A 24,864-nucleotide genomic window follows, 5' to 3' on the forward strand; every position below is an offset into this window, starting at 1 on the left:
GCTCCCTGCTTGGCAGGAAGCCTGCTATCCCTCTCCCACTCCCCCTGCTCGTATTCCTGCTCTCACTGTCTCTCTCTCGCTGTCAAATAAATAAATTAAATCTTTTTTTAAAAAAAGAAGAAGAAAAAGAAAACTCCGCATAATCCCTATCAGAATCTTAGATGTCTTCTTTGTAGAAATTGGCAGGCAACAAAAAAAAAAAAAAGAAGAAGAAGAGGAAAAAGAAATTGATAGGCAACCCTAAAATTCACATGGAAACCAAAGAGTCCCAGAAGAGTCAAAATAATCTTGGAAAAAAAAAAAAAAAAAAAAAAAAGTTGGAGAACTTGTACATTCCCCAATACAAAACTTACTCTAAAACTACAGTAATTAAGACAGTGTCATATTAGCATAAAGACAAACATGTCATCACTGGGATACTACTGCAAGTCCAGAACAATCCCATGTATCTGCGATCAACTGATTTTCAGCAAAGACCCTGAGGCCATTCGGTGGTTACAGAAGAGTTCAACAGTCGGTGCCGGGACAAGCTGGTGTCCACACCCAGAAGAATGACCCCGAACCTGTCTGACACCACATACAAAATCAATTTAAAATGGATCAAGGACAGGCGTCTGGGGGACTCAGTGGGTTGAGCCTCTGCCTTCGGCTCAGGTCACAGTCTCAGGGTCCTGGGATCCAGCCTGGCATCCCCCTCTCTCTCTGCCTGCTGTTCTGCCTGCTTGTGATCTCTGTCAAATAAATAAATAAAATCTTTAAAAATAAAAAACAAAATGGATCAAAGAGCTGTTACAGGAGCTAAAACTATAAAACACTTAAAAAGAAAACTCGGATGGGGCGCCTGGGTGGCTCAGTCCATTAAGTGTCCAACTTGATTTCAGCTCAGATCGTGATCTCAGGGTCATGAGATTGAGCCCCTTATCGGACTCTGTGCTGAGCATGAAGCCTGCTTGAGATTCTCTCTCTCTGATCTTTCTCCCTCTGTCACTCCCTGCCCCCACTTGCATGCATGCTCACTCTCTTAAAAAAAAAAAAATAGAAAGAAAGAAAGAAAAAAGGAAGACGAAGAAGAGAACATGGGGGGTGCCTGGGAGGCTCAGCTGGTTAAGTGACTGCTCAGGTCATGATCCTGGAGTCCCGGGATCGGGTGCCACATCGGGCTCCCTGCTGCGCAGGGAGTCTACTTCTCCCTCGGACCCTCCCCCTTCTCATGCGCACGCGCTCTCTCTCTCTCAAATAAATAAATAAAATCTTTTAAAAAAAGAAGAAGAAAAAGAAAACAGAGGCATAAATCATCATGACCTAAAATTTGCCAATTAAAAAAAAAATTTATTTGAGAGAGAGCGTGTGTGCACGCAGAGTGGGGGAGGAGGGGAGAAGGGAAAGGGAGAGGGAGACTCTCAACCAAGCTCCACGCTCAGCACAAAGCCCAACAGGAGACTGCATTCCACGACCCTGAGATAATGACCGGAGCCAAAATCAAGAGTCAGACACTTAACTAAATCTGAGCCACCCAACGCCCCTTGGCAATTTTTTATATGACTCCCCCAAAGCATATGCAACAAAAGAAAAATACACAAATTAGACATAATCAAAATTAAAAATGTTTGTGCTTCAAAGACTACCACCAAAAAAGAGACAACACAAACCCACGAAAAGAAAAGTATTTGTAAGTCGTGTAACTGATAAGGAACCTACATTTATAGTATATAAAGACAACATATAATTTGATAACAAAAAGACAATCAAATTTAAAAATAGGAAAAGGATCTGAATAGAAATTTCTCCAATGAACATATACAGATGACCAATAAGGAAAGAAAAGATGTTCACAGCATTAATCACTAGGAAAATGCAAATCAGCACCCCACTGAGATGTCAACTTCACACCCACAAGGTCAACTATAATCAAAAAGATGGACCATAGGGGCGCCTGGGTGGCTCAGTGGGTTAAGCCTCTGCCTTCCGCTCAGGTCAGGATCTCAGGGTCCTAGGATCGAGCCCCACATCAGGGTCTCTGCTCAGTGGGTAGCCTGCTTCTCCTCTCTCTGCCTGCCTCTCTGCCTACCTGTGATCTCTATCTATCAAATAAATAAATGAAATCTTTAAAAAAAAAAAAAAAAAAAAAAAAAGATGGACCATAGCAAGTGCTGATGCTTATACAGAGAAATGCGAACCCTCATAGACTGCTGATGGAGTTATAAAATTGTGTGATCACTGTAGGAAACATTCTGGCAGTCCTTCATACAGTTATCTCCACCGGAGGTAACTGCAGATTCCCATGAAGCAGGAGAAGTAACAGACTGCCTTGTACACTTTGTCCAGGGTATGAGCTTCCCAGGGCTGCTGCAACAAAGTATCACAAACTGGGTGGCTTAAAACAAAATAAACTGTTTTCATCCATTCACAGTCCTGGAGGTTAGAAGTCCAACATCAAGGTGGTAGCAGGACCATCCCTTCTCTGAAGCCTCTAGGGAAGAATCCTCTCTTGCTTCTTCTAGCTTCTGGTGGCTATGGCAACCCTTGGTCTTCCTTGGCTCACAGGTGTACTGCTCGAATCTCTGCCCCTGTGTGCACATGGCATGCTTCTTTCCCGTGTCTGCGTCTGTCCTCCTCTTAAGAGAACCCCAGTCACTGAACATAGGGCACACTTAAATCCAGGATGATTTGATTCAACCTACTAATATACAGTTTCCTCCACTATAATACTTGGCAAAACAAGAGAATACTGTCGTACCCAGGATACTGAGCCGCACCGACACAACCCACTAACCCTACTCAGACCTCCTCACCTTGACTCGTCTTCACGTCTGTGCTCCATTCTGCACAGTTGTGTCACCTGTTCCAGTTCACCTACCTACCGCAATAGTCAAGATACTGAGCAGTTCCATAACCTACTGTTGAAAGGATCAGTTGGCTTTGGGGCAAAGAATGGATAGGATAAGTACAGCAGGGAAACAGAAAAACTAGGAAGACCAGTTAAGGAGTGCATGCTATAATCCAAGAAAGACCTAGTGAAGACTTGGATCCAAGCAGTGACACTGTTAGAGGGACAGCAGTGGTGGCACTGAACTGTTGTCCTGTGGATACAGCCAAAAGGACTTTCTGATGGACAGAATGAAAGATGTACGGAAGAGCAAACCTAAAAATGATTCTTAAAAGGAAAAATGTAAATTTTTATATCGACTTGAGAGAACTAACATGATGTCCAAGAACAGGAAGTATCTTTCCAGGGTTTAGGTCTTTTGTTTTGGGAAACTGTATTTTACACTATTTCTTTTTTTTTGTACATAATTAAACTCACTTCAGAGTATTTCATCTTTCGTGGTGGTGGTGTAAAGGGCGTTACTGTTTGGTATATTTGAAGGCTATTGATTTTTTTTAAGATTTTATTTATTTATTTATTTTTAAAGATTTTATTTATCAGAGAGAGAGAGGGAGAGAGAGCGAGCACAGGCAGACAGAATGGCAGGCAGAAGCAGTGGGAGAAGCAGGCTCCCTGCTGAGCAAGAAGCCCGATGTGGGACTCGATCCCAGGACGCTGGGATCATGACCTGAGCCAAAGGCAGCTGCTTAACCCACTGAGCCACCCAGGCGTCCCAGATTTTTATTTATTTATTTGACAGAGACACAGTGAGAGAGGGAACACAAGCAGGAGGAGTGGGAGAGGGAGGAGCAGACTTCCTGCCGAGCAGGGAGCCTGATGCAAGGTTTGACCCCAGAACCCTGGGATCATGACCTGAGCCAAAAGCAGACGCTTAATGACTGAGCCACCCAGGCACCCCAAGGCTACTTATTTTTAGAAGTCAATTTTATATCTAGTTGCTTTACTGTTTACCATTTCTTTTCTTTTTTTTTTTTTTAAGATTTTATTTATTTATTTGACAGAAAGATCACAAGTAGGCAGAGACAGGCAGAGAGAGGGAACAGCAGGCTCCCCACCAAGCAGAGAGCCCGACGTGGGGCTTGATCCCAGGACCCTGAGATCATGACCTGAGCCAAAGACAAAGGCTTAACCTACTGAGCCACCCAGGCACCCTACCATCTATTTTCTAATTCTTTTGCCTCTAATAGGCAAAAGATTACACTGATTACACTGCTTAATCCCACCAATAAAATGCTGACGATCAACAGAGATGATAAGCAGCCTAACTTTGTTACTGACCTCGGTGGGGATGCCTCTGGGGTTTCCCCACTAAGTAAACTGGATGAGTGAATGCTGGGTGACAGACAGGAGGGAGAGGGGAGGAGGCAGCATAGGATGAATGGGTAAGGGGGTAGGACAGAGGATGTCAGTTAGACAAGCCTGGAAGATCCTGTCCCAGCTGAACTGTGGCACAACTGGAGCCTTATTTAAGAACCCTGACCCGGAGGTCCCAGTCTGAGGTCCTAAGCACAGAAACTGCGTAATAATAAATTTCTGCTGTTTGAAGCTGCCAAGTCTGAGGGACACACATGACTCCTCATGCGATGAAAACATGCACAATGCCAACTGCACAGGGTTCTTGTCAAAACGGTTTAATCTCTCTCCGACCACGAGCAAGCAAAGCAGATACAGCCAGCCTGTGGGTCACTGGACAGAACAAGTGACCTGGTTGCCTCAAAACTGTACATGTCATTAAAGATTTAAGGGGCTATGGGGCTGGGCCTATTCCAGACTGAAGAAGACAAAAAACCAGACGACCAGATGCCAAGCATTCTCTGTGATTTTTTACGTCCATGAAGGACACATGGAGACTAACTGGGAAAATCTGAGTATGAACAACATACTGTAGGTACAGACTGATAATAGTATCACATCAATACTGAACTTCCTGAATTTAACTACTATGCTGTGATTACATGAGGATTTCCTTGTTTTTAGGAGATATCGAATGCCTTGGGGTGAAGAAACATAACACATGCAACTTGTTCTCTACGGGGCATTACGAGCCTAACACATCAGAGAGAGCGAAACGATGCCATCACTGACGAGTCTAGGTGAAGCGCATGAGTGCCCACTCAATACTCTTTGACATCTTCTAAAAGTTTGAAAATTTTCAAAATAAAAAGTGGGAAAAAATCTTTAGGGTTACTACTCTGATTTAAATTTCGTTTGTTCATTTCCGAAGTTTACATTCAAAACTTTAAGTTACTTTCTTGCTGTTAGAAGAGCTAAAGTCAATAATGAAATACTTCACTGTAGAAGATCAACAGATCCAGCAAGTCAGGTAACAGAGGGTTAAAAGCTATTAAACAAAACCAAAATAAGTCCTATTATAAAAACTACTACAGGGCACCTGGGTGGCTCAGTCAATTAAGCCATTAAACGTGCCCACTCTTGGTTTTGGCTCAGGTTGTGATCTCAGGGCCGTGGGACTGAGCCCCTCATCAGGCACTGCACTGAGCACAGAGGCCCCTTGAGATTCCCTGTCCCTCTCCCGCTGTCCTTCCCGCCACCCCATGTGCTCACTCACAAGCTCTCGCACATGTTCTCTCTCTCCCTAAAATAAATAAATCAATCTTTAAAAAAAAAAAACCTACTGCATGGAAACCCTACCAGCATGGAAACGTCTTGATCAACACTCCTGCAACAGCCTTCAGGACACAGCCTCTAGCCAACAAGCAAAACCCGTCAAAAATCCCAGTAAAGGGCGCCTGGGTGGCTCAGTGGGTTAAGCCGCTGCCTTCGGCTCAGGTCATGATCTCGGGGTCCTGGGATCGAGTCCCGCATCAGGCTCTCTGCTCAGCAGGGAGCCTGCTTCCCTCTCTCTCTCTCTCTGCCTGCCTCTCCATCTACTTGTGATTTCTCTCTGTCAAATAAATAAATAAAATCTTAAAAAAAAAAAAAATCCCAGTAAAGACTCAGCTAAAAGGTCCTAGAACACAATCCCAGAGGACAGCCGGCAGGTCTTCCTACAACTTTAATAGGAATGGTGACTGGGTTTCCCAGCCCACAGCCCTGTCACAGGATAAGTGCCTTCCCCACAAGGAGTCAGGGGAGGGTGTGTCCACAACAGCACCCGGAGGCCTGCACAAAGAGCCCTCCAGGCAGAGACAAAACAGCCAGGGGGCCACAGGGCCTGGAGCCTGAGCTGGGGGAAGTGGTAGGAAAAGACGTTAGGTAGCCTAAGGCCTGGGGCCACGCACAGCCTTGCCGGCTGGGCGACGCACTCACAAGGCAAAGGAAGGCTGCCTGCACAGCAGAAACACTCCATGGACACACTAGGTGCCTGAGCAGAGATCACGGAGGCCGTGGGGAAGCAGGAAGGAGAGGCGGCATGGACCCCAGCAACAGCCCCGGTGGTGGGTGTCAGATGACTCTACAGGCAGAGCCAACCCCCGTTTCCGGCCAGTCACTACAGGATGAGCTCAGAGGTTAAGTCAGAGCTCCAGGTGCGCTCACTGGGTTGAAGGCACCCAGCACCCTCCCAGTACTCAAGTCATCCCCACACCTGGAGACCAGACAAAGGTGAGGCTAGGGGTGCCTGGGGGGCTCAGTGGTTAAGTGTCCACCTCAGCTCATGACCCTCAGGGTCCTCAGGTCATGATCCCGAGGTCCTGGAATCGAGCCCCGCATTGGGCTCCCAACTCCGCAGGAAGCCTGCTTCTCCCTCTGCCACTCCCCCTGCTCACATTCCCTCTCTCGCTGTGTCTCTCTCTGTCAAATAAATAAAATCTTTAAAAAAAAAAAAAAAAAAAGGTGAGGCTGGGGTCCACACAGCACTGCCTGAGGTCACTCAGGGTAAGGACACAAAACAGGGGGACCAGGATGAGGTCCTGGGGCACTTGAGTATCTAGAGGTCAGGCTCCAGAGGAAGGTCCTGTAAACAAGACGGAAAACAGACCCAACAAGGTAGGTAAAACCATGCATGTGAGGTGTTCTGGAAGTGCACTGAGGAAACCGAGCACTCCTCTTTTCTTGAGCTGTGTCAAATGATGTCAAGAGGTCTGGGAAGATGAAGGCTGAGAACCGACGGACTTCGTAACACCTAGGTTAATGCTCAACGGGCAGGCTTGGTAGGTCCTGAAGACAGCAAAAGAATGAAGTCTGAGTCACCAGGATTTAACTTATAGAAAAGTAAACAAGCGCATGAGCACGAATACCTCGTGTTTGTAAAGCCAAGGGGACAGGATGTACAAACTGGAAAGCAGCTAGGAGTCCAGTTCCAGCCCATCTCTATGCTCAAGAGGTGTGCGGCAATGCTGGACGAAACCCCAGACCTCCCACCATGCCAGAGCCCATTACCACACTCACCCCCGAGGGCTGCAGGTGAACGCACCCTGCACCCTACTGGGCTCCAGCTCCCCGAAGCTCTGATCCACACACGGGCACCTGCACTCGACTCCACAGCTGAGTAGCCACCCGCCAGCCCCTGTCCAACTGCTGACTAATCTCTCCTAAGCCTTTGCTCCCTTATCCACAGAATGGGGGCATTCCTCCAGCCTTCCACTAAGTCCTCTTACTCTCTTGACCCTTTTCTTGGAGAATTCATCTCTCCTCCTCTCCCCTAGATTACAAGATTCTCATCCTAGATAGTCGAAAAATAAATGCAAACTCCAAATGCTCATGCTAGGGCAGCACTGCCCAATAAAAACAGAGGATGAGCCACAAGTATAATTTTAAATTTTCCAGCAGTCAAACTAAAAAAGAGTACAAAAGGAGTAATTTTAATGAATTTTACTTAATCCGATACATACCCAAAATATTACCATTTCAACATACAATATAAAATAATTAATACTAAAAAACTATGAAGTATCTATAAACCAGTGTACATTTCACAGAGCACACTCCAGTTTGGTGTGGACACATTTCAGGTGTTCAAAAACCAAAGGAGGCTACAGCCAGCTCGTTGGGAGGCGGCAACCACTTCTCCAGTCCAATCTGCACAAGTGGAGAAGCCAACCTTCCTCCAAGACTCCATTAGGAATTCTGAGCAAGACACCTGTGGTATCCGTCGGCAGCAGGCCTGAACACACCGGCAGCTTCCTCTAACCAACCCTCTAACTAAACAGTGAAGAATTTCCTCTTCGCTGCTTCTGTAACATTTTTCTCTCTTGTAACAGCAAGTATCAAACTGTAATAGTGCGCGTGGTTCTCAAAACTAGAACCAAAGAGCCTCTTAAGCAAGGCCCCATGTTTATCTTCAGGTGGCTCCAAGGTCAAAAGCTGACAAACAAAAGGCATTAAATGTCCCCAAAACAGACTAATGAAGAAACAAACGCCTGAATAAATGGTTCCTGTCCACATCTGGATGCCGGTGAGTTCCAAAACACTTACCCTAGGACACCACCAACTGGGGAAAAATCCATAAGCCAATTTTGATTCCTTCTCCTTTTTCACGAAGTTTTACAACATTTATAGATCACCTTAGGCCTGGGCAGGTACTATGCAAGGGGTAGGAAACCAGTAAAAGTTACCGCCGGACTTTGCCTTTCGAAGAAGAGTTTCCAGTCTAGTCATTAGCACATTAACAAAGAAATAAAGAGTTTCCAGTCTAGTCATTAACACATTAACAAAGAAATAACCTAGAAAGGAACCAGTAACTAAGACACAAAGTATGTGGGGCACCTGGCTGGCTCAGTAGGTAAAATATGGGTCTCTTAACCTCCGGGTCACAAGTTCAAGTCCCATGCTGTGTGGAAAGATTACTTAACAACACACCCACACACACCCACACACAAAGTACCTGTTCTAACAAAGGACAGGGCGCTCTGGAACCCCAGGGAGCACATCTCCATCAGAGGTCAGCAAACCAGAGCCTGACTCCTGTTTCTCTACAGCCGAAAGCTGAAGATGTTTTTGTTTTTCAATTGTAAAAATCATCTGAAATTCAAATCCCAATACCCACACACAGAGTGGCACAGAGCCTGGCTCACTTGTCCACACACGGTTTGTGGTCTGTTTCTGCTACAAGGCAGAGCTCAGCAATGACAGGCAAACGCACCTGCACCGAGTGCCATCTTTTAGCCACACTGTGACTGGACCTATTGTCACTGTCATGACCAGTGCATACCCACCACATCAAAAGAAGAAGAAAAAAGAATATTTGGGGCTTTGATTTTTTTTAATGTTTTTTAATGTTTTAATGTTTGAAATTCACAGATTATGATGTTACAGACTCCAAAAGCAAAGCACTAGGCTTATCAAGCAAAGACACCATAACTACAGTAAAAAATGGGCATCGCAAACAAAGCACACACCCCAGATGTCACAATTCACAGGAAAGCAATAACCAGAAAAGTCAGAAAATTCTAAGAAGCTCAACAACTCCACAAATAAGATGAACTCAAAGAGATACTTACCCAGACACATCGCAATCAAACTGCTGAAAGCCAGAGGATTTTGAAAGCAACAAGAGAAAAGCAACTTAATGACATATAAGAGAGACCCTCAATAAGATTAGGCTCTGATCTCTCATCAGAAACCACAGAGGCCAGAAGACAGTGGGATGACACACTCAAAATGCTGAAAGAATGTCAACCAAGAATCTACACACACCAAAGTACTTTTATAAATGAAGAAGAAATTAAAGCATTTAACATTAACAAAAGAGGGGCACCTGGGTGGCTCAGTGGGTTAAGCCTCTGCCTTCCGCTCAGGTCATGGTCTCAGGGTCCTGGGATCCAGCCCCGCATCAGGCTCTCTGCTCAGCAGGGAGCCTGCTTCCCCCTCTCTCTGCCTGCCTCTCTGCCTACTTGTGATCTCTCTCTCCCTCGGTCAAATAAACAAATAAAATCTTTTATAAAAAATATATTAGCAAAAGAATTTGTCACTGGCAGACCTACTCTGTAAGAAATGTTAAAGTCCTCCAGGTAAATCTCAAACAGTATAAATGCACTTTTAGTTGTAACTATTTTCTTCTGCATGATTTTTTTTCCAAGATTTTATTTATTTGTTTGACAGAGAAGAGTGAGGGAGAGCACAAGCAGGGGGAGCAGAAGAGGCAGAGGGAGAAGCAGGCTCCCTGCTGAGCAAGGACCTCCCCACCTTGGCAGTGGGGATCTGCCCCAGGACTCTGGGATCATGACCTGAGATGAAGGCAGGTGCTTAACCAACTGAGCCACCCAGGTGCCCCTCTTCTGTATGATTTTAAAAACAACTGCATAACACAACAATTGTAACTGTAAATCTGTGTGGATGGTCACACTGCATACAACAACATACAAAGATGGAACTTGTCTGACAATAACAACACAAGAAGAACAAAAGAAATGGAGCTATACAGGAACAAGTTTTTATATACTATTTTAATAAAACTGGTATTCATCCAAACTAGATTGCTACAAGTTAAAATATTAACTTTCTTTCCCCAAGGAAACAAATAAAAGTACAGTCAAACAATGAGGGAAGTAAAATGGCACACTGGAAAATATTTAACACAAAAGAAAGTAATGGAGTAACAGGAACAAAAAAGACATAAGATACATAGAAAATAAACACCAAACTAACATGTAACTCCTGCCTTTTCAGTAACTGCATTAGATATAAGTGGATTAAATATTCCAATTAAAAAGCAGAGACTGATGGATAAAAAAATATATGATCCAACTACATGCTGTCTGCAAGACAGACCTGAGGTTGAAAGATATGAAGAGATTAAAAGTAAAAGCTGGGAAAAGGGCTACAAAGAGAAACCACAAACCACAAGCAGAAGGGCTCCGTGGCTATCAGACCACATGGGCTGCCAGAACCAGAGAGGGACACTTCATAATGATGAAAGGGTCACAAGTACAGGCCCATGTAACAACTATACACACACAACTAACAATAGAAACTCAAAACACATGACGCAAACGCCGACAAAACTGAAAGTATACCTGGAGACTCCAGAAACCTACTGCCGGTAACAAACAGAATCACTAGGAGACAAGGAAGAGCGAGATGGACGCCACACCGCAGCCCGGCTCCATCTGGGGCACAGAACAGCGGGTCTAAGGGTGGCACAGAACATGCAGCAAACACTCTTTGAGACAGAAAAATATCTGAGCCATATTTGTAAAACCTAACAAGATGAAGTTAAAGTATGCCCTCTGACTGTCAGGGAATTATGCTAAAAATCAATGGAACACGAAAGCCTAGGAAATAGCTACACACTTGGAAATCAAACAGCACACTTCATGTGTGGGTCGGGTGCCTAGCTGGCTGGCTGGCTGAGTCGGGAGAGCGCAGACACTTAATCTCAGGATCGTCAGTTGAAGCCCCACACTGGGCAGAGAGCCCACTTAAAATACAAATAAATGAATAATCAATCAACCAATTTATGGGTCAAAGATATCACCAGGGAAAACAGAAAATATTCTGAACTGAAAAAAATGAAAACACAGCAAATCAAAATTTACAGGAGACAGTTGGTTTTAGTTTTCTAGGGCTGCCATAACAGAGTATCATAAATGGGTCAATTAAAACAACAGAAATCATTGCCTCAATTCTGGAAGCCAGAATTCCAAAGTCAAGGTGCCAGTTGGGCCATAACTTCTCTGCTGGCTCTAGGGAGGTCTTTCTTCCCTCTCCAGCTTCTGGAGTTTGCCGGGAAGCCTTGGTATTCCATGGCTTGTGGGAGTCACTCCAGGATATGGCTCTCCTTTCGCTTTCCATCTTCACACTGTGCCCTCAGTACATGCCTATCCTCACAAAGCACTTTCCTCTCTTACGCCAGCACCAATCGCCTTGTACTAAGAGGCATCCTATTCTGGACCTCATCTGAATTTGTCTATAATGACCCCATTTCCAAATAAGGTCACATCCTGAGGTATGGGGTGAGCAGGGGACTTCAATGTATTTTGGGGGTAGGAGGGGTCACAAATCAACCATAACGCAGCTTAAAAAGTGCTTTGAGGGAAATGTATACCTCAGACTCCTATATCACAAAAGAACTCAAACCAAGACCCTAAGCTTCCACCTTAAGAAACTAGGAAAAAGGCAAATTAAACCCAAAGCAAGCATAAGAAAGTAAATAAAGATTACAGTGAAAATAAATGAACAGAAAATTAAAAAACAATAAAGAATATCAACAAAATGAAGTTATTTCTTTGAAACTTCAACATAACTCACAAACCTCTGGTTAAACTGACCAAGAAAAACAGAAGACCCAAATTACTAACCAGGACTGAAAGAGAGACTATCACTACCCACCCTCTAAAAAGAGAGAGAATTATATGGGAACACTCTAAGCAACTGTGTGTCAACCAAGGAGAGGAAATAAACAAATTCCTAGAAAGACATAAAACATCAAAAGTGACTTAAGAATAGAAACCCTGAATACCTAAAATGAGTGAGGAAATTAATGGCGAAAAAAACTTCCAACAAAGAAAAGCCCAGACCCAAACTCCTTCAGAGTGAATTCTACCAAACATCTAAAGAACAAGTAAGGGGCACCTGGGTGGCTCAGTGGGTTAAAGCCTCTGCCTTCGGCTCAGGTCATGATCCCAGGGTCCAGGGATCGAGCCCCACATCGGGCTCTCTGCTCTGCAGGGAGCCTGCTTCCTCCTCTCTCTCTGCTTGCTTCTCTGCCTACTTGTGATCTCTGTCAGATAAATAAAAAAAAATCTTAAAAAAAAAAAAAAAAGAAAGAAAGAACAAGTAACACCAATCCTTCACAAACACTTCCCAAAAAAATAGAATATACTTCCCAACTCATGAAGCCAGTATCACTCTCACACCAAACACTCAAAGACGTCAACAAAAAAGAAAACCACAGACCAATAATATCCTTCATGAATACAGGTGCAAAAGTCCTCAACAAAATACTACCAAACCAAATGCAGCAAGACGTAAGAAGAGTTAGAGATCATGACAAAGTGGATTTACTGCAGAAACACTGAAAAATCAATGCAATACACCATATTAATAGAATAAAGAATAAAGCCATATGCTCATCGCAACAAATGCACAAGCACTTAAAACTCAATACTCTTTTCCGGTTAAAACCAAAACCAGGGGCATCTGGGTGGCTCAGTGGGTTAAAGCCTCTGCCTTTGGCTCAGGTCATGATCTCGTGACCCTGGGATGGACCCCAGAGTCGGGCTCTCTGCTCAGCAGGGAGCTTGCTTCTCCCTCTCTCTCTGCCTGCCTCTCTACTTGTGATCTCTCTCTCTCTCTGTCAAATAAATAAATAAAATCTTTAAAAAACAAACAAACAAAACTGGGAATAGAAGGTAAGTTCTTCAACCTGATGAAAGGATCTACAAAAAACCCAAGGCTAACATCATACTTGATGATGAAAGACGAAAAGCTTTTTCCTAAACACAGGAACGAGACAGAGACGGCTGCTCTCACCACTTCTATTCAACGTATTACTGGAGGTTCTAGTTAGAGCAACTGGGCAGGGAAAAGAACTAAAAGGCACCCAGATTTGAAAGGAAGAAGTAAAATTCTTATATGTCTATTCTCGGATGACATGATCTGTACGGTTGAAACTTGAACAGTGCAGAAGGTCAGGGTACCGACCCCCACGCAGCCAAAAACCCAGGTATAACTTCGGACTCCCCAGAAACTGAACTAAGAGCCTTCTGTTGACCAGAAGCCCTAGCGATAATATAAACAGTGAATTGACACGTTAGGTATATTATATACTGTATTCCTACAACAACATACACCAGAGAAGAGTGTTAAGAAAATCTTAAAGAAGATACTTCAGAGCACTTACTGTGCTGTGTTTATCAGAAACAATCTGCATGTAAGTGGACATGCACAGTTCAAACCCACGTTGTTCAAGAGTCAATTGCACACACGTACGTTTTTCTACATATGTGACAAACATTACTAAAGTTCCCCCGGAAACTGTATTTATGTTCTGGTTACATGTCTTACTGAATCTGTTTAAGGTGAGGACAGATACCAGGGAACCATAATGGCAGATTCTAACAGCTTCTGTAAGGAAAGGAAAACAGATGGGCAGATGAGCCAGAAGTGGGAGAACATCCGACCTTCCACCAGCCCGTAACACAGCTGGCGGCGTTTTTCACTCTAGCACTCACGGAGCTCACGAAACACTGGCGAAGGACAAGGGTGCACAACCAAGACTCTCCAAGCCTACGTGCCAGCCTTAGAATCTGATGGGGAGAAGACCTCGACTCCAAAGACAGAATCAGGTTGACTACCAGCCTAGCAAACACTGTCCAAACTACACAAGACAGAGAACCCTCTAGGCCTTTCACTGGGTGTCAGATGCTTTCCGTGTAATACCAAGACTCACTTCTTCCTTTGAAACTAATGTAATATTGTGTGTCAAATATACTTCAATTAAAAAAAAAATCTATCTCTCCTTTCCCATGAGTTTGTACTTCATGGAAACCAAGCAATTTTTTTAAAATATTCCAGATAATAAATGAAGAAATTCTGCCATTTTGCAGTTAATGATCGTGAGCAATAAACAGCAATGATTCTATGACTGTTAACGTCAAAAAGCAAGATGACCAGACTTATTTAAAAAAAAAAAAAAAAAAAAGCAAACCTCAGTACTAGTTACAAGGTATTCTGGCTAAAAAAAGTTTTTAAAAGACAAACCTACATCTGATGCAGCCTCTAACCCTGGACTGTCCAACTGAAAGATAATGTAAGCCACAAGCATGAGCCAGTTCTGTAATTTTCAATTTTCTAGTAATCACATTTTTTTTTAAGATTTTATTTATTTATTTGATAGGCAGAGATCACAAGTAGGCTGAAAGGCAGGCAGAGAGAGGAGGAAGCAGGCTCCTCGCTGAACAGAGAGCCCGATGTGGGGCTCGATCCCAGAACCCTGGGATCATGACCTGAGCCAAAGGCAGAGGCCTCAACCCACTGAGCCACCCAGGCGCCCCTAGTAATCACATTTTAAAAAAGAAATCAGAAGCACAAATTAGGGGCAGCTGGGTGGCTCAGAGGGTGAAGCCTCTGCCTTTGGCTCAGGTCATGATCTCAGGGTCCTGGGATCAAGCCCCGCATCAGGCTCCCTACTCAGCAGGGAGCCTGCTACCAGCCCCCACCCCCTGCCCCGCCTCTCCCTGCCTCTCTGCCTGCTTGTGATTTCTGTCAAATAAATAAATAAAATCTTAAAAAAAAAAAAAAGGCACAAATTACTTTCAGTATTATTTAACCCAATATATCCAAAATATGTATTTCAACACGTAATCAGTATTTTTTGTATTAATGCGATACTTTACATTCTCTTTTTCACACTAAGTTCTCAAAATCCTGTGTGTATTTTGTACTTACAGCACATCTCAATTCACACTAGCCATGTTTCAGCTGCTCAAGAGCGGCATGATGGCTAGCACAATGGAAAGCAGCAGTTCTGGATCTTAAGTATTAATACAGTAGATATAGAAAACAGAGGAGCATGTTCATACAACAATGCAATCAGCAAAATCAAGATTATGGAAAGCCTGGGGACAAATGAACCATCATCTTCAAAGAAAAATAAAGAAATGACAATTGATATATTGAGATTTGAGAGAAATCAAGGACAATGAATAGATCATATTTTGTTCCTAATTTGAAATGAATAAGAAATATGAACGGGGCGCCTGGGTGGCTCAGTGGGTTAAGCCACTGCCTTCGGCTCGGGTCATGATCTCAGGGTCCTGGGATCGAGCCCCGCATTGGGCTCTCTGCTCAGCAGGGAGCCTGCTTCCTCCTCTCTCTCTGCCTGCCTCTCTATTTGTGATCTCTCTCTGTCAAATAAACAAAATCTTAAAAAAAAAAAAAAGAAAGAAATATAAACAGTAACTACGTATTTACTGACCGAAATATTTGTGTGAACTGAAATACAGACTCAGTGATGGCGTGGGGACTGTCCCTGGAGGGGGACTGCTGGTGCAGGGAGACAGGTGTGAGGGGTTCACTCTTCCACCATAAATCTACTTCTAAACAGGCCTGAAAAGTTCCGTAATAAGAAGTCTGTAGTATCTACGCATGTCCCTGCCAGTACGGGGCTCCATAACGGCACCGGTGACCTGCCAGAGGGCTGAGTGCCAGGGAACAAAGGGGAGGGCCGTTTCACCTTATACTTTTTTTTTTTTTTTTAATTTTGATTCATGTATCTGTCTTACGTACTCAAAAAATTAAATTTACACATACATATACTTTGGTTCCATTCACTGGCCTCTGCAACTCCACCATGTCAGCAGGCCCAGGCCTACCCACTGGTCCTCTGTAGCCTTCCTTCAATCCACTCTCCACACAGCCGCCAGAGTCGTCTTTCTAAAATAGCTTTCTGCACCTAAAATCCTTCAATGACGGTCTACAGTGCTTCGGAAACCACCAACTCGTTACCAAGGCAACGAGACCCTATATGACCCGGCCCTGCCTCGCCAGCCTCCCCTCGCGCCACTTGCCCCCTCTGCCCGAGTATTCCACCCTGTATCAAAGGGTACAGAGTCGCCCAATTCATGACTGAGGAAACTGGGCCATCTCCCACAACACACCGTGTGGCTATGAAACCTGTGAAAGGTGTGGATGCACAGGAACTCATCCCGAAAGAGGAGAGCGCAAACAGCCCGCACCCAACCCTGCTGCTTGAAGGAGGAACGTGCGCATTCATAGGGTCAGAAACAAACCAATGAAGATACTTGGCATTCTCAGGTTCCAATTTTCTGAATGTGTTAAAACCCCATTTTTTTTTTTAATAAAGAAATGTATGCATCGAACCTCACTGTTCCAATTCACGCCTGACCTCCTGTAAGACCTGGACTAGCCCATGGTCCTCAAGCAGCCTTTCCAATCCCAGGGGCGGCTGCCAGGGTGAGTGCCAGAGCACCGGCCCTTTCCCTGCTCGGTAATACTTGCTCTACTACATTTTTACATTTTGTGAAATGAGGCAACGATCTCAAAACGTGCCTGTCCTCTCACAGTATGCGGACGAGCACTTCACGAACAGAAGGTGCCCAAGAAAGGCTTACAGACCGCGGGAAAGGGCATTTTAAATACACTCTGATCGGAACTTCCAAACAAGCCTATTGAAAATGGGCTGCAAAAAGCAGTCCAGAAACTCTTCTACACGCAATCCCAACTGACAGGGATGCAACTGGGAAAGTGACCTCTCCTCTCGGAAGACACCATTTCAAAGGAAAAGCCACCTTCAAAGAGCTGTTTTTCAAAATGCAAAACCTGTGAAGGGATTTTTTTTTTTAAATAACTGAAAATACTAGGAAGTTAAATAAAAGCAGAACAGTAAACCGGAGGACTTCTCAAAACCTGGAATGGACACTTTCTGTACCACACCTACAGCAGGCCAGAGGGACTGGGCTCCAACGGTTACTCCCTACATGACCGGCTGAGTCAAATCAAACTGCCCACTTACTATACGACAAAAGCTCCCACCAAACACGGTTAAGTCCAATGAAATGCCAAACATGAAGTTCCTAAAGAAAAGATCTCAAAACAAGGCTCTTATTAGTTCAATTATTTTTAAAGACAAATTTAATAAAATGTGGTCAAACAAAACAAAACTGTTTTGGTTTTCTGTTTGGTTGTGTTTTTTTTTTTTTTTTAAAGATTTTATTTGACAAAGAGAGCGAGAAAGGGAACATGAGCAGGGGGAGTGGGAGAGGGAGACGGACATAGGCTCTCCCCTGAGCAGGGAGACTGATATGGGGCTCAAGCCCAGGACCCTGGGATCACAACCCAAGCTTAATGCAGACACTTAACGACTGAGCCACCCAGGCACCCCTACAAAACTGATCTGTAACAGGACCGGAGCCAGAAGCAGGAAACAAGGACTGTAGCCCCCTCTGGCAGTGATCACACGAGAGATCTCTAACAACAGGCTACCCAAGGTGTCCTTCTGAGCATTGGGGTCAAGATACATTCATTGCTCTTGTTTATCTTTATTATGATCCAGAACTTTCCCCAGTAATGAGTCCAGAAACACAAACACACAGATCCTGAGAGGGGCAGCCCTTTCCACAAGGGAGCTGTGCTTTTAGTGTGGGGGAAAACTCACTTCTCAAAATTTACAGTAAATGTTTCTGATTTCCACATGGCAGAACACTTTCCACCCCACTCCCTTGTTAAAAATCAACCAAAGACAAGAACAGAAAAGAGACACATGAACTCCACCTAAGACACATCTGAAACCCTACACGGAACAGGAACCGGACGCTAGAGGACAGCTAAATCACCGCACAGGGCAGAGGAAGAGGAACCTAAAGGAGGCCACTGCTGAGAAGCAGGCTGACTGACCCCAAAGAGCCCTGGGAGGCTCAGAAGATGGGGGAGATGTCTGGAGCTAACAAGGAGTGTGGGTGTGAAAACCCACCTGGAGGGCGTTGGACTCTCAGGCCCACAGGCCCACCTACACACTCAGACAAGCACTCTCAGGTACTTGCAGAGACCAGAGGGCTGGCTCTCTAAGTCCTCTACCAGAAGTGTGCCACTTGGGGACCGTGGGCACAAAGAACAGGAATAAGCTCCACAGTTGAAAGCAGGGACATTAGGTCAAGGCTATGTACTGAGCCACGGGAAGACCCCTCCTCCCAGCCTTTAGCCCAGCTCCAGAATACCCAGCTTAACGCCAACACAGCAAGAGACTGAAGGAGCCTTCTCGGAGGAAGCCAAACGGGGGGACAGGAACACATGAAGGACAACCAACAAAAGTCCGTCATCACCACCACCAAAGCCACAAGTGAATAAGCACCAAACACTTGGCTTTCCATTTTTAGCACTTCATTCTTTTTTTTTTTTTAATATTTTATTTATTTATTTGACAGACAGAGATCACAAGTAGGCAGAGAGGCAGGCAGAGAGAGGAGGAAACAGACCCCCTGCTGAGCAGAGAGCCCAATGCTGGGCTCGATCCCAGGATCCTGAGACCATGACCTGAGAAGGCAGAGGCTTCACTCTCTGAGCCGCCCAGGCGCCCCTTTAGCACTTTATTCTTAAAGATAAATAGCCAAGGACCACCATACACTGGAAGAAGCTTTCCAAAAAGAAAGAAAAAGATCAAAAATGAAGCAGCAGGGACACCTGAGTGGCTCAGTTGGTTGAGCCACTGCCTTCAGCTCAGGTCATGATGCCGGGGTTCTGGGATCGAGTCCCGAATTGGGCTCCTTTCTCAGCGGGGAGCCTGATTCTCTCTCTGCCTCTGCCTGCCACTCTGCGTGCTTGTGATCTCTCTCTCTCTCACAAATGAATAAACAAATCTTAAAAAAAAAAAAAAAAAAAAAAATGCAGCAGCAAAGAGGAATGCAGGCCAAACAGAAAAATTCTGAAAAACAGTAATTTTAATTTTTTCTTTTTTTTTAAGTAGGCCACAGGCCTAGTGTGGAGCCCAGTGTGGGGCTTGAACTCACCACCCTGAGATTAAGACCTGAGTCCAGATCAAGAGTCAAACACTGCGCGCCTGTGTGGCTCAGTAGGTTAAGCCGCTGCCTTCAGCCCAGGTCATGATCTCAGGGTCCTGGGATCAAGTCCCGCATCGGGCTCTCTGCTCAGCAGGGAGCCTGCTTCCTTCTCTCTCTCTCTGCCTGCCTCTCAGTGTACTTGTAATTTCTCTCTGTCAAATAAATAAATAAGAAAGAAAATGGGTTAAGAAATTTAAAAAAAAAAAAAAATTTAAAAAAAAAAAAAGGGTCCAGGGATCGAGCCTCACACTGGGCTCCCTGGTCAGCAGGGCGTCTGCTTCATCCTGGCCCTCAGCCCCTCCTCCCTGCTTGTGTGCCTTCTCAAATAAATAAACAAAATCTTAAAAGAAAAAAGTCAGATGCTTAACCGACTGAAGCATCCAGGTACCCCATAAAATCGGAGACCTTTTTTGAACCTTTAACTGTATTTTAGGGGCATCTGGGTGGCTCAGTTGTTAAGGGTCTGCTTAGGCTCCTGTCATGATCCCAGAGTTCTGGGATCAAGCCCCGAATCGGGCTCCCTGCTCAGCAGAAAGCCGGCCTCTCCATCTCCATCTCCCACTGCGGTACTCCCTCTCTCGCTCTCTCTGTCAAATAAATACAGTCTTCCAAAAAGAAAAGTTTTAACTGTATTTTAAGAAATTTAACTGAAATTGGGGCGCCTCGGTGGCTCAGTGGGTTAAGCCTCTGCCTTTGGCTCAGGTCATGATCCCAGGGTCCTGGGATCGAGCCCCTCATGGGACTCTCTGCTCAGCAGGGAGCCTGCTTCCGCCCTCCTCTGCCTGCCTCTCTGCCTACCTGTGATCTCTGTCTGTCAAATAAATAATAAAATCTTTAAAAAGAAAACTTAACTGAAATTGAGCAGACACTGTATATATTAAACAAGAATAGGAGGCATTAAAAAAGGAAGAGAGAATAAAGAACACGAAAATACAAAAAGAAAAGTTAAAAATTCAGTGAAAGAACACTCAAAAATGCTCCCAAAAAGTAAAACAAAATGATTAAGACACGACCCGGATGAAAAGTTTTTAAAAATTAGAATACTGGGGTGTCTGAGTGGCTCAGTAGGTTAAGTGTCCAACTCTTGGTTTCAGCTCAGGTCATGATCTCAGGATTGAACTCTGCAGAGTCTGCTTGAGATTCTCTCTCTCCTTCTGCCTGTGCCCCTCCCCCTGCTCAAGTGTACTCTCTCTCTCCCCGCTCTAAATAAATAAATGCTTTAAAAAAATAAATTAAAAATAAAAATTAGAATATTTAGTACAGGGGTGCCTGGGTGGCTCAGTGGGTTAAAGCCTCTGCCTTCGGCTCAGGTCATGATCTCAGGGTCCTGGGATTGAGCCCCGCATCGCGCTCTCTGCTCGGCAGGGAGCCTGCTTCCCTGTCTCTCTCTCTCTCTCTGCCTGCCTCCCTGCCTACTTGTGATCTCTTTCTCTGTCAAATAAATAAATAAAATCTTTAAAAAAAAAAAAAAAAAAAAAAGAATATTTAGTACAGGAAGTACAATATTCAACCGAAATAGTAGAAAATAATCTATCTCAAATATATCATACAAAATATCCTACCAACAAAAGGGCCTCAATCTCCAGATTTCAGGCTACTTAATATCCTGCATGATAAATGAAAGAAGGCTACCATTACGACACATCATAAAAATTAGGCAAATCATGGATGCAATGATCCTAAAAATTTGGTAAGGGAATAATGGCTAAAAGGATTGAAAATCAAACTGGACTTCTCAACAGCAACAATGAAAACTAGAAGACATGGGAGCAATAACTTAAAAATTACTTCCAACCTGGAATGACAAGCCCAGCCAAACGTAATCGTTCAGTGTGGTGGTAAAGTAAGTACATTCTCAGACATGCAAACCCCAGAAGTTTGTCTCCCAAAAAGCTACCGGTAAGCTATTTAAGCTATTAGAAAATGTGTTCCACCACCACAAGTGAGTACACACACAGAGGGAAGCCATTAGATGCATGGAAAGGGGTTCATCACCAGAGAATGACGGGGACAATTTCCAGGATGCCCATGTGCTCCAAGTCAAGAGAACAAGCGCGTCCTGACTTGGGCCGAGCGACTCAGGAGCACTGAAGGGGGAAATGGTGAGGGGACGGGGCTAAACGGAGGAAACTGAAATTAGCACTTCACAAAACAGAAAGTGCACAACGGTATTCTGAGGTTCAAAGGAAACCAGGCAAATGAAAAACGAGGCCATCATTAACTCCAGGAAAGAAAAGAGGCTGTGCAAAAAAAGAAATGGGGGGCGCCTAGCTGGCTCAGGTGGTAGAGCCTGTGAGTTGTGAGTTCGAGTCTCCCATCGGGTGTAGAGATTACTTAAAAATATAATCTGGAGGAGTAGGTGGTGGCTCAGTTGGTTCAGCATTCCGCTCTTGGTTCTGGCTCGGGTCGTGATCTCAGGGTAACAGGATCAAGCTCTGAGTTGGGTTCTGGGCTCCGCACAGAGTCTGCTTAAGATTTTCTCCCTCCCTCTCTGCCCGTCCCTCTGCTCACATGCTCTCTCTAAGATAAATAAAATCTTTTGTAAAAAATAAAATCTTAAAAATAAAAGGAAAATATAAAGACGATTATAGTTTACCACCTGGCTCTGCATGGCACAATAATGACCTGAACAGACTCATGATTTTGGATACGAATAGAACCAAAACTGTGAGTGTTCTAGATAACAGAGTATGAGAGAACTCCAGTTACCATCTATCATTAGCAGAAGCAAACAAATAAGCCCTAAAGTTGATGAGTGAAGACACAGCAACCCACGCATATTATTTAAGTACACAAAGTAAACCTCAGAGAGTGTGAAGTGACTGTTGCCCCTCTAGAAAGTAAAAAGGAAGAGAACAGACTTTTTTTTTTTTTTTTTAAGATTTTATTTATTTGACAGAGATCACAAGTAGGCAGAGGGGCAGGCAGAGAGAGCGAGAGGAGGAAGCAGGCTCCCCGCTGAACAGAGAGCCCAATGTGGCGCCCCGAGGATGGCCTTTCTAAAGGTCTTTTAGAGCTATGTGACTTTTGGGGTGCCTGGGTGGCTCAATCATTGAGCACCTGCCTTCAGCTCAGGTCATGATCCCAGCGTCCTGGGATGGAGCCCCACATCAGGCTCCCTGCTAGGCGGGAAGCCTGCTTCTCCCTCTCCCCCTCCCCTTGCTTGTGTTCCCTCTCTCCCTATCTCTCTCAGTCAAATAAACAAATATAATCTTCAAGATGAGAAAAAAAGAAAAAAAGATTCTCTCTCCTTCCAATTCTGCCCCTCTCCCCCCTTACCCTGTTCCCTCTCTCTCTCTCTCAAAAAAAAAAACAAAAACAAGAACAAAAACTATTTAACTTTTTTTTTTTAACTTTCTTCAGTTTTGTTGTGCTTGGTTTTTTTGGGGGGGGGGGGGCGGGGGGTGTCTAGGTAGGCTCCACACCCAATGTGGAGCTTGAACTCACCAGCCTGAGATCAAAAGTCTTGCCCAATGAGACAGCCAAGCACCCAGCACTATTTGACCTTTTAAGGGAGGTCCTTGGCATTTAATAACAAAAAATAAGTTTTAAGAAAGAGATAACAAAGTTGCCACCCTTCTAGAAGAGCAAGCAATCAGCCCAGGAAAGCCCTCTTGCTAAAAGGTCACATTTTGCTGGGTCAAAAACCTTAAGTCAAGTATCTTACCCCATGCTCTGGTCCTGGGCAATCCTGAACAGATAGATATTAAACCTCAGGAGCCCCCACTTACTAATCCACAAAATGGGAGCAGGAGATCTATCCCAGTAGCTTATTAGTTCTCTTTAGTGTGAAAAAGTGGTGACTCTCTTTCTAGGTCAAGGAAAAGAAAAAAGAATAAACATGCAATTCGGTAAGTTTCAAGTGTTCACCCTGCTGACTTCGTCGTGGGGCAATCACTGAACCCTGCTCCGGTGTAAGCACTTCCCAGATTTAATGGCAAGAGACGACCCCATGCCTAGCCACTGCCCAGGAGGCCCCTAACCCTATCATGCACCTCCACCGTAAACACTTAAGATCCTGAATCTAAACCCAGAGCGCTTACGAAGTGAAAACGACCGCCACAGACACGGCACACGTCCAGTGAGCTAAACTGCCTGCATGCATCTTCCCAGCGCCAGCTCTGCGACCCGGGGTGCGCTGTCCCTGTGTCATCTGCAAGCGGGAACAGCGCCGGACCTACCTCAGAAGACCGCCGTCAGGCTTTACTGAGTGAACTCGCGCAAAGCACACGACGGACTGGACACGGCGAGAGGCTGGGTAGACGCAGGCTGCCAGCACCGTCAGCGGCGCTCAGGAAGGCCTCTCTTCCCGGCTGGCTGCGGAACGAGGGCCGTGGCGGGGTCATCGGCTCACCGGCTATTCATGAAAAACCTACTCCGTGCCAGACACCCGACAAGTGCGGGTCCCGCCACCGGCTCTCTCCCGGCCGTGCCCTCCTCGCCGGCGGCGCAGAACAGAACAGCACCTGCCGCACAGAGCGGAGCAGGGTGCGGGAGACGAGTCCCCTGAAGCAGTTCAGAGCCGCAGCGACGGCCCGGGAAACACCCCTACTCGCGGCGCGCCCTCTCTCCACGACCTGCAGGGGACTTCCCGCGCCGCCTCGCGCCCCGACAGCCCCGGAGCCGCACACGCTCCCCGAGCGCGGACACGCTCCAGCAGGGCCCGGCTCCGCACTGGAAAACGCCCCGCGCCCTCCCAGCTTCCATCTCACCGACAGTCCCGAAGACACCGGGGAAAGCTCCGCGACACGGAGGGCACCGGCCTCCGGGACCAAACGCACAGCCAGCCGCGTGCCCGGCTCCTGCCCGGCTCCTGCCCGGCGCCGCGGACCGCGCGCCGAGCACTCGCAGGACAGCTCCGGGGCGCCGCCTCCTTCCACTCGGGTCCCCGGCCCGCCCGACGCCCGCCCCGCCTGGGCTCGCGCCTCCCGCGCGCCTCTCCCCGCGGCGCCGCAGCGGCCCGTCGCACGGAGTCGGGGTGCGGCGCGGCCGGCAGCAGGGAAACACCGGGCCCGGCATCGGCACCGCGCGGGCGAGGCCGCGGGAACTTTTCGGGTGCGCAGCCCGGCCGCGCCGTCGGCTCGGCGCGCCCGCGCGGGTGACAGGCGCCGGGGCCGGCGGCATTGTCTGCGAGCGCCGCGCCGGCCGGCCAACTTTTCCGAGCGCCGGGGCCACCCTCTTCGGGACAAAGTGAAAGGTCAGCGGGCGCGGGAGCGGCGCCGGGAGCGCACGGCCTCGCCTCGGCCGCGCCGCGAAGTTGGCCGGCTCGCCCCACTTTCCCTTTTGTCCTCCGCCCCTTCCGCGGGGCTCCCGGCCGAGGCCCCGGGCGCGCGGGGGCGGCGGGCGGACGCGCCCGGCCGGCCCTCTCCCCGCGCCGCGCCCGCCCGCCCCCCGCCGCCGCCGCCCCCCGCCCGCCCGGCGCACAAAGCGCGCCCCGCGCGGCGCGGCCCGGACGCCGGCGGCCTCGGCCCGGCCTCGGCCTGAGGCGCGGCGTCGGCGGCGGCGGGCGGGGAGGCGCGGGCCCGCCCGGTCCCCTCCGTCTCGGCGCCCCCCCCCCGC

At 46.4% G+C, this 24,864-nt stretch overlaps 1 protein-coding gene across 6 annotated transcripts in view; it reads right to left on the reverse strand.

Moving 5' to 3' along the window:
• The window catches only part of EHMT1 (euchromatic histone lysine methyltransferase 1), a 136,067-nt gene that overhangs the window by 111,018 nt on the left and 185 nt on the right, over window positions 1-24,864 (reverse strand). The gene's annotated exons all lie outside the window — the stretch shown is intronic.

The sequence above is a fragment of the Mustela lutreola genome, chromosome 12, assembly GCF_030435805.1.
Source record: "Mustela lutreola isolate mMusLut2 chromosome 12, mMusLut2.pri, whole genome shotgun sequence".
In the NCBI taxonomy this organism is placed as follows: Eukaryota; Metazoa; Chordata; class Mammalia; order Carnivora; family Mustelidae; genus Mustela; species Mustela lutreola.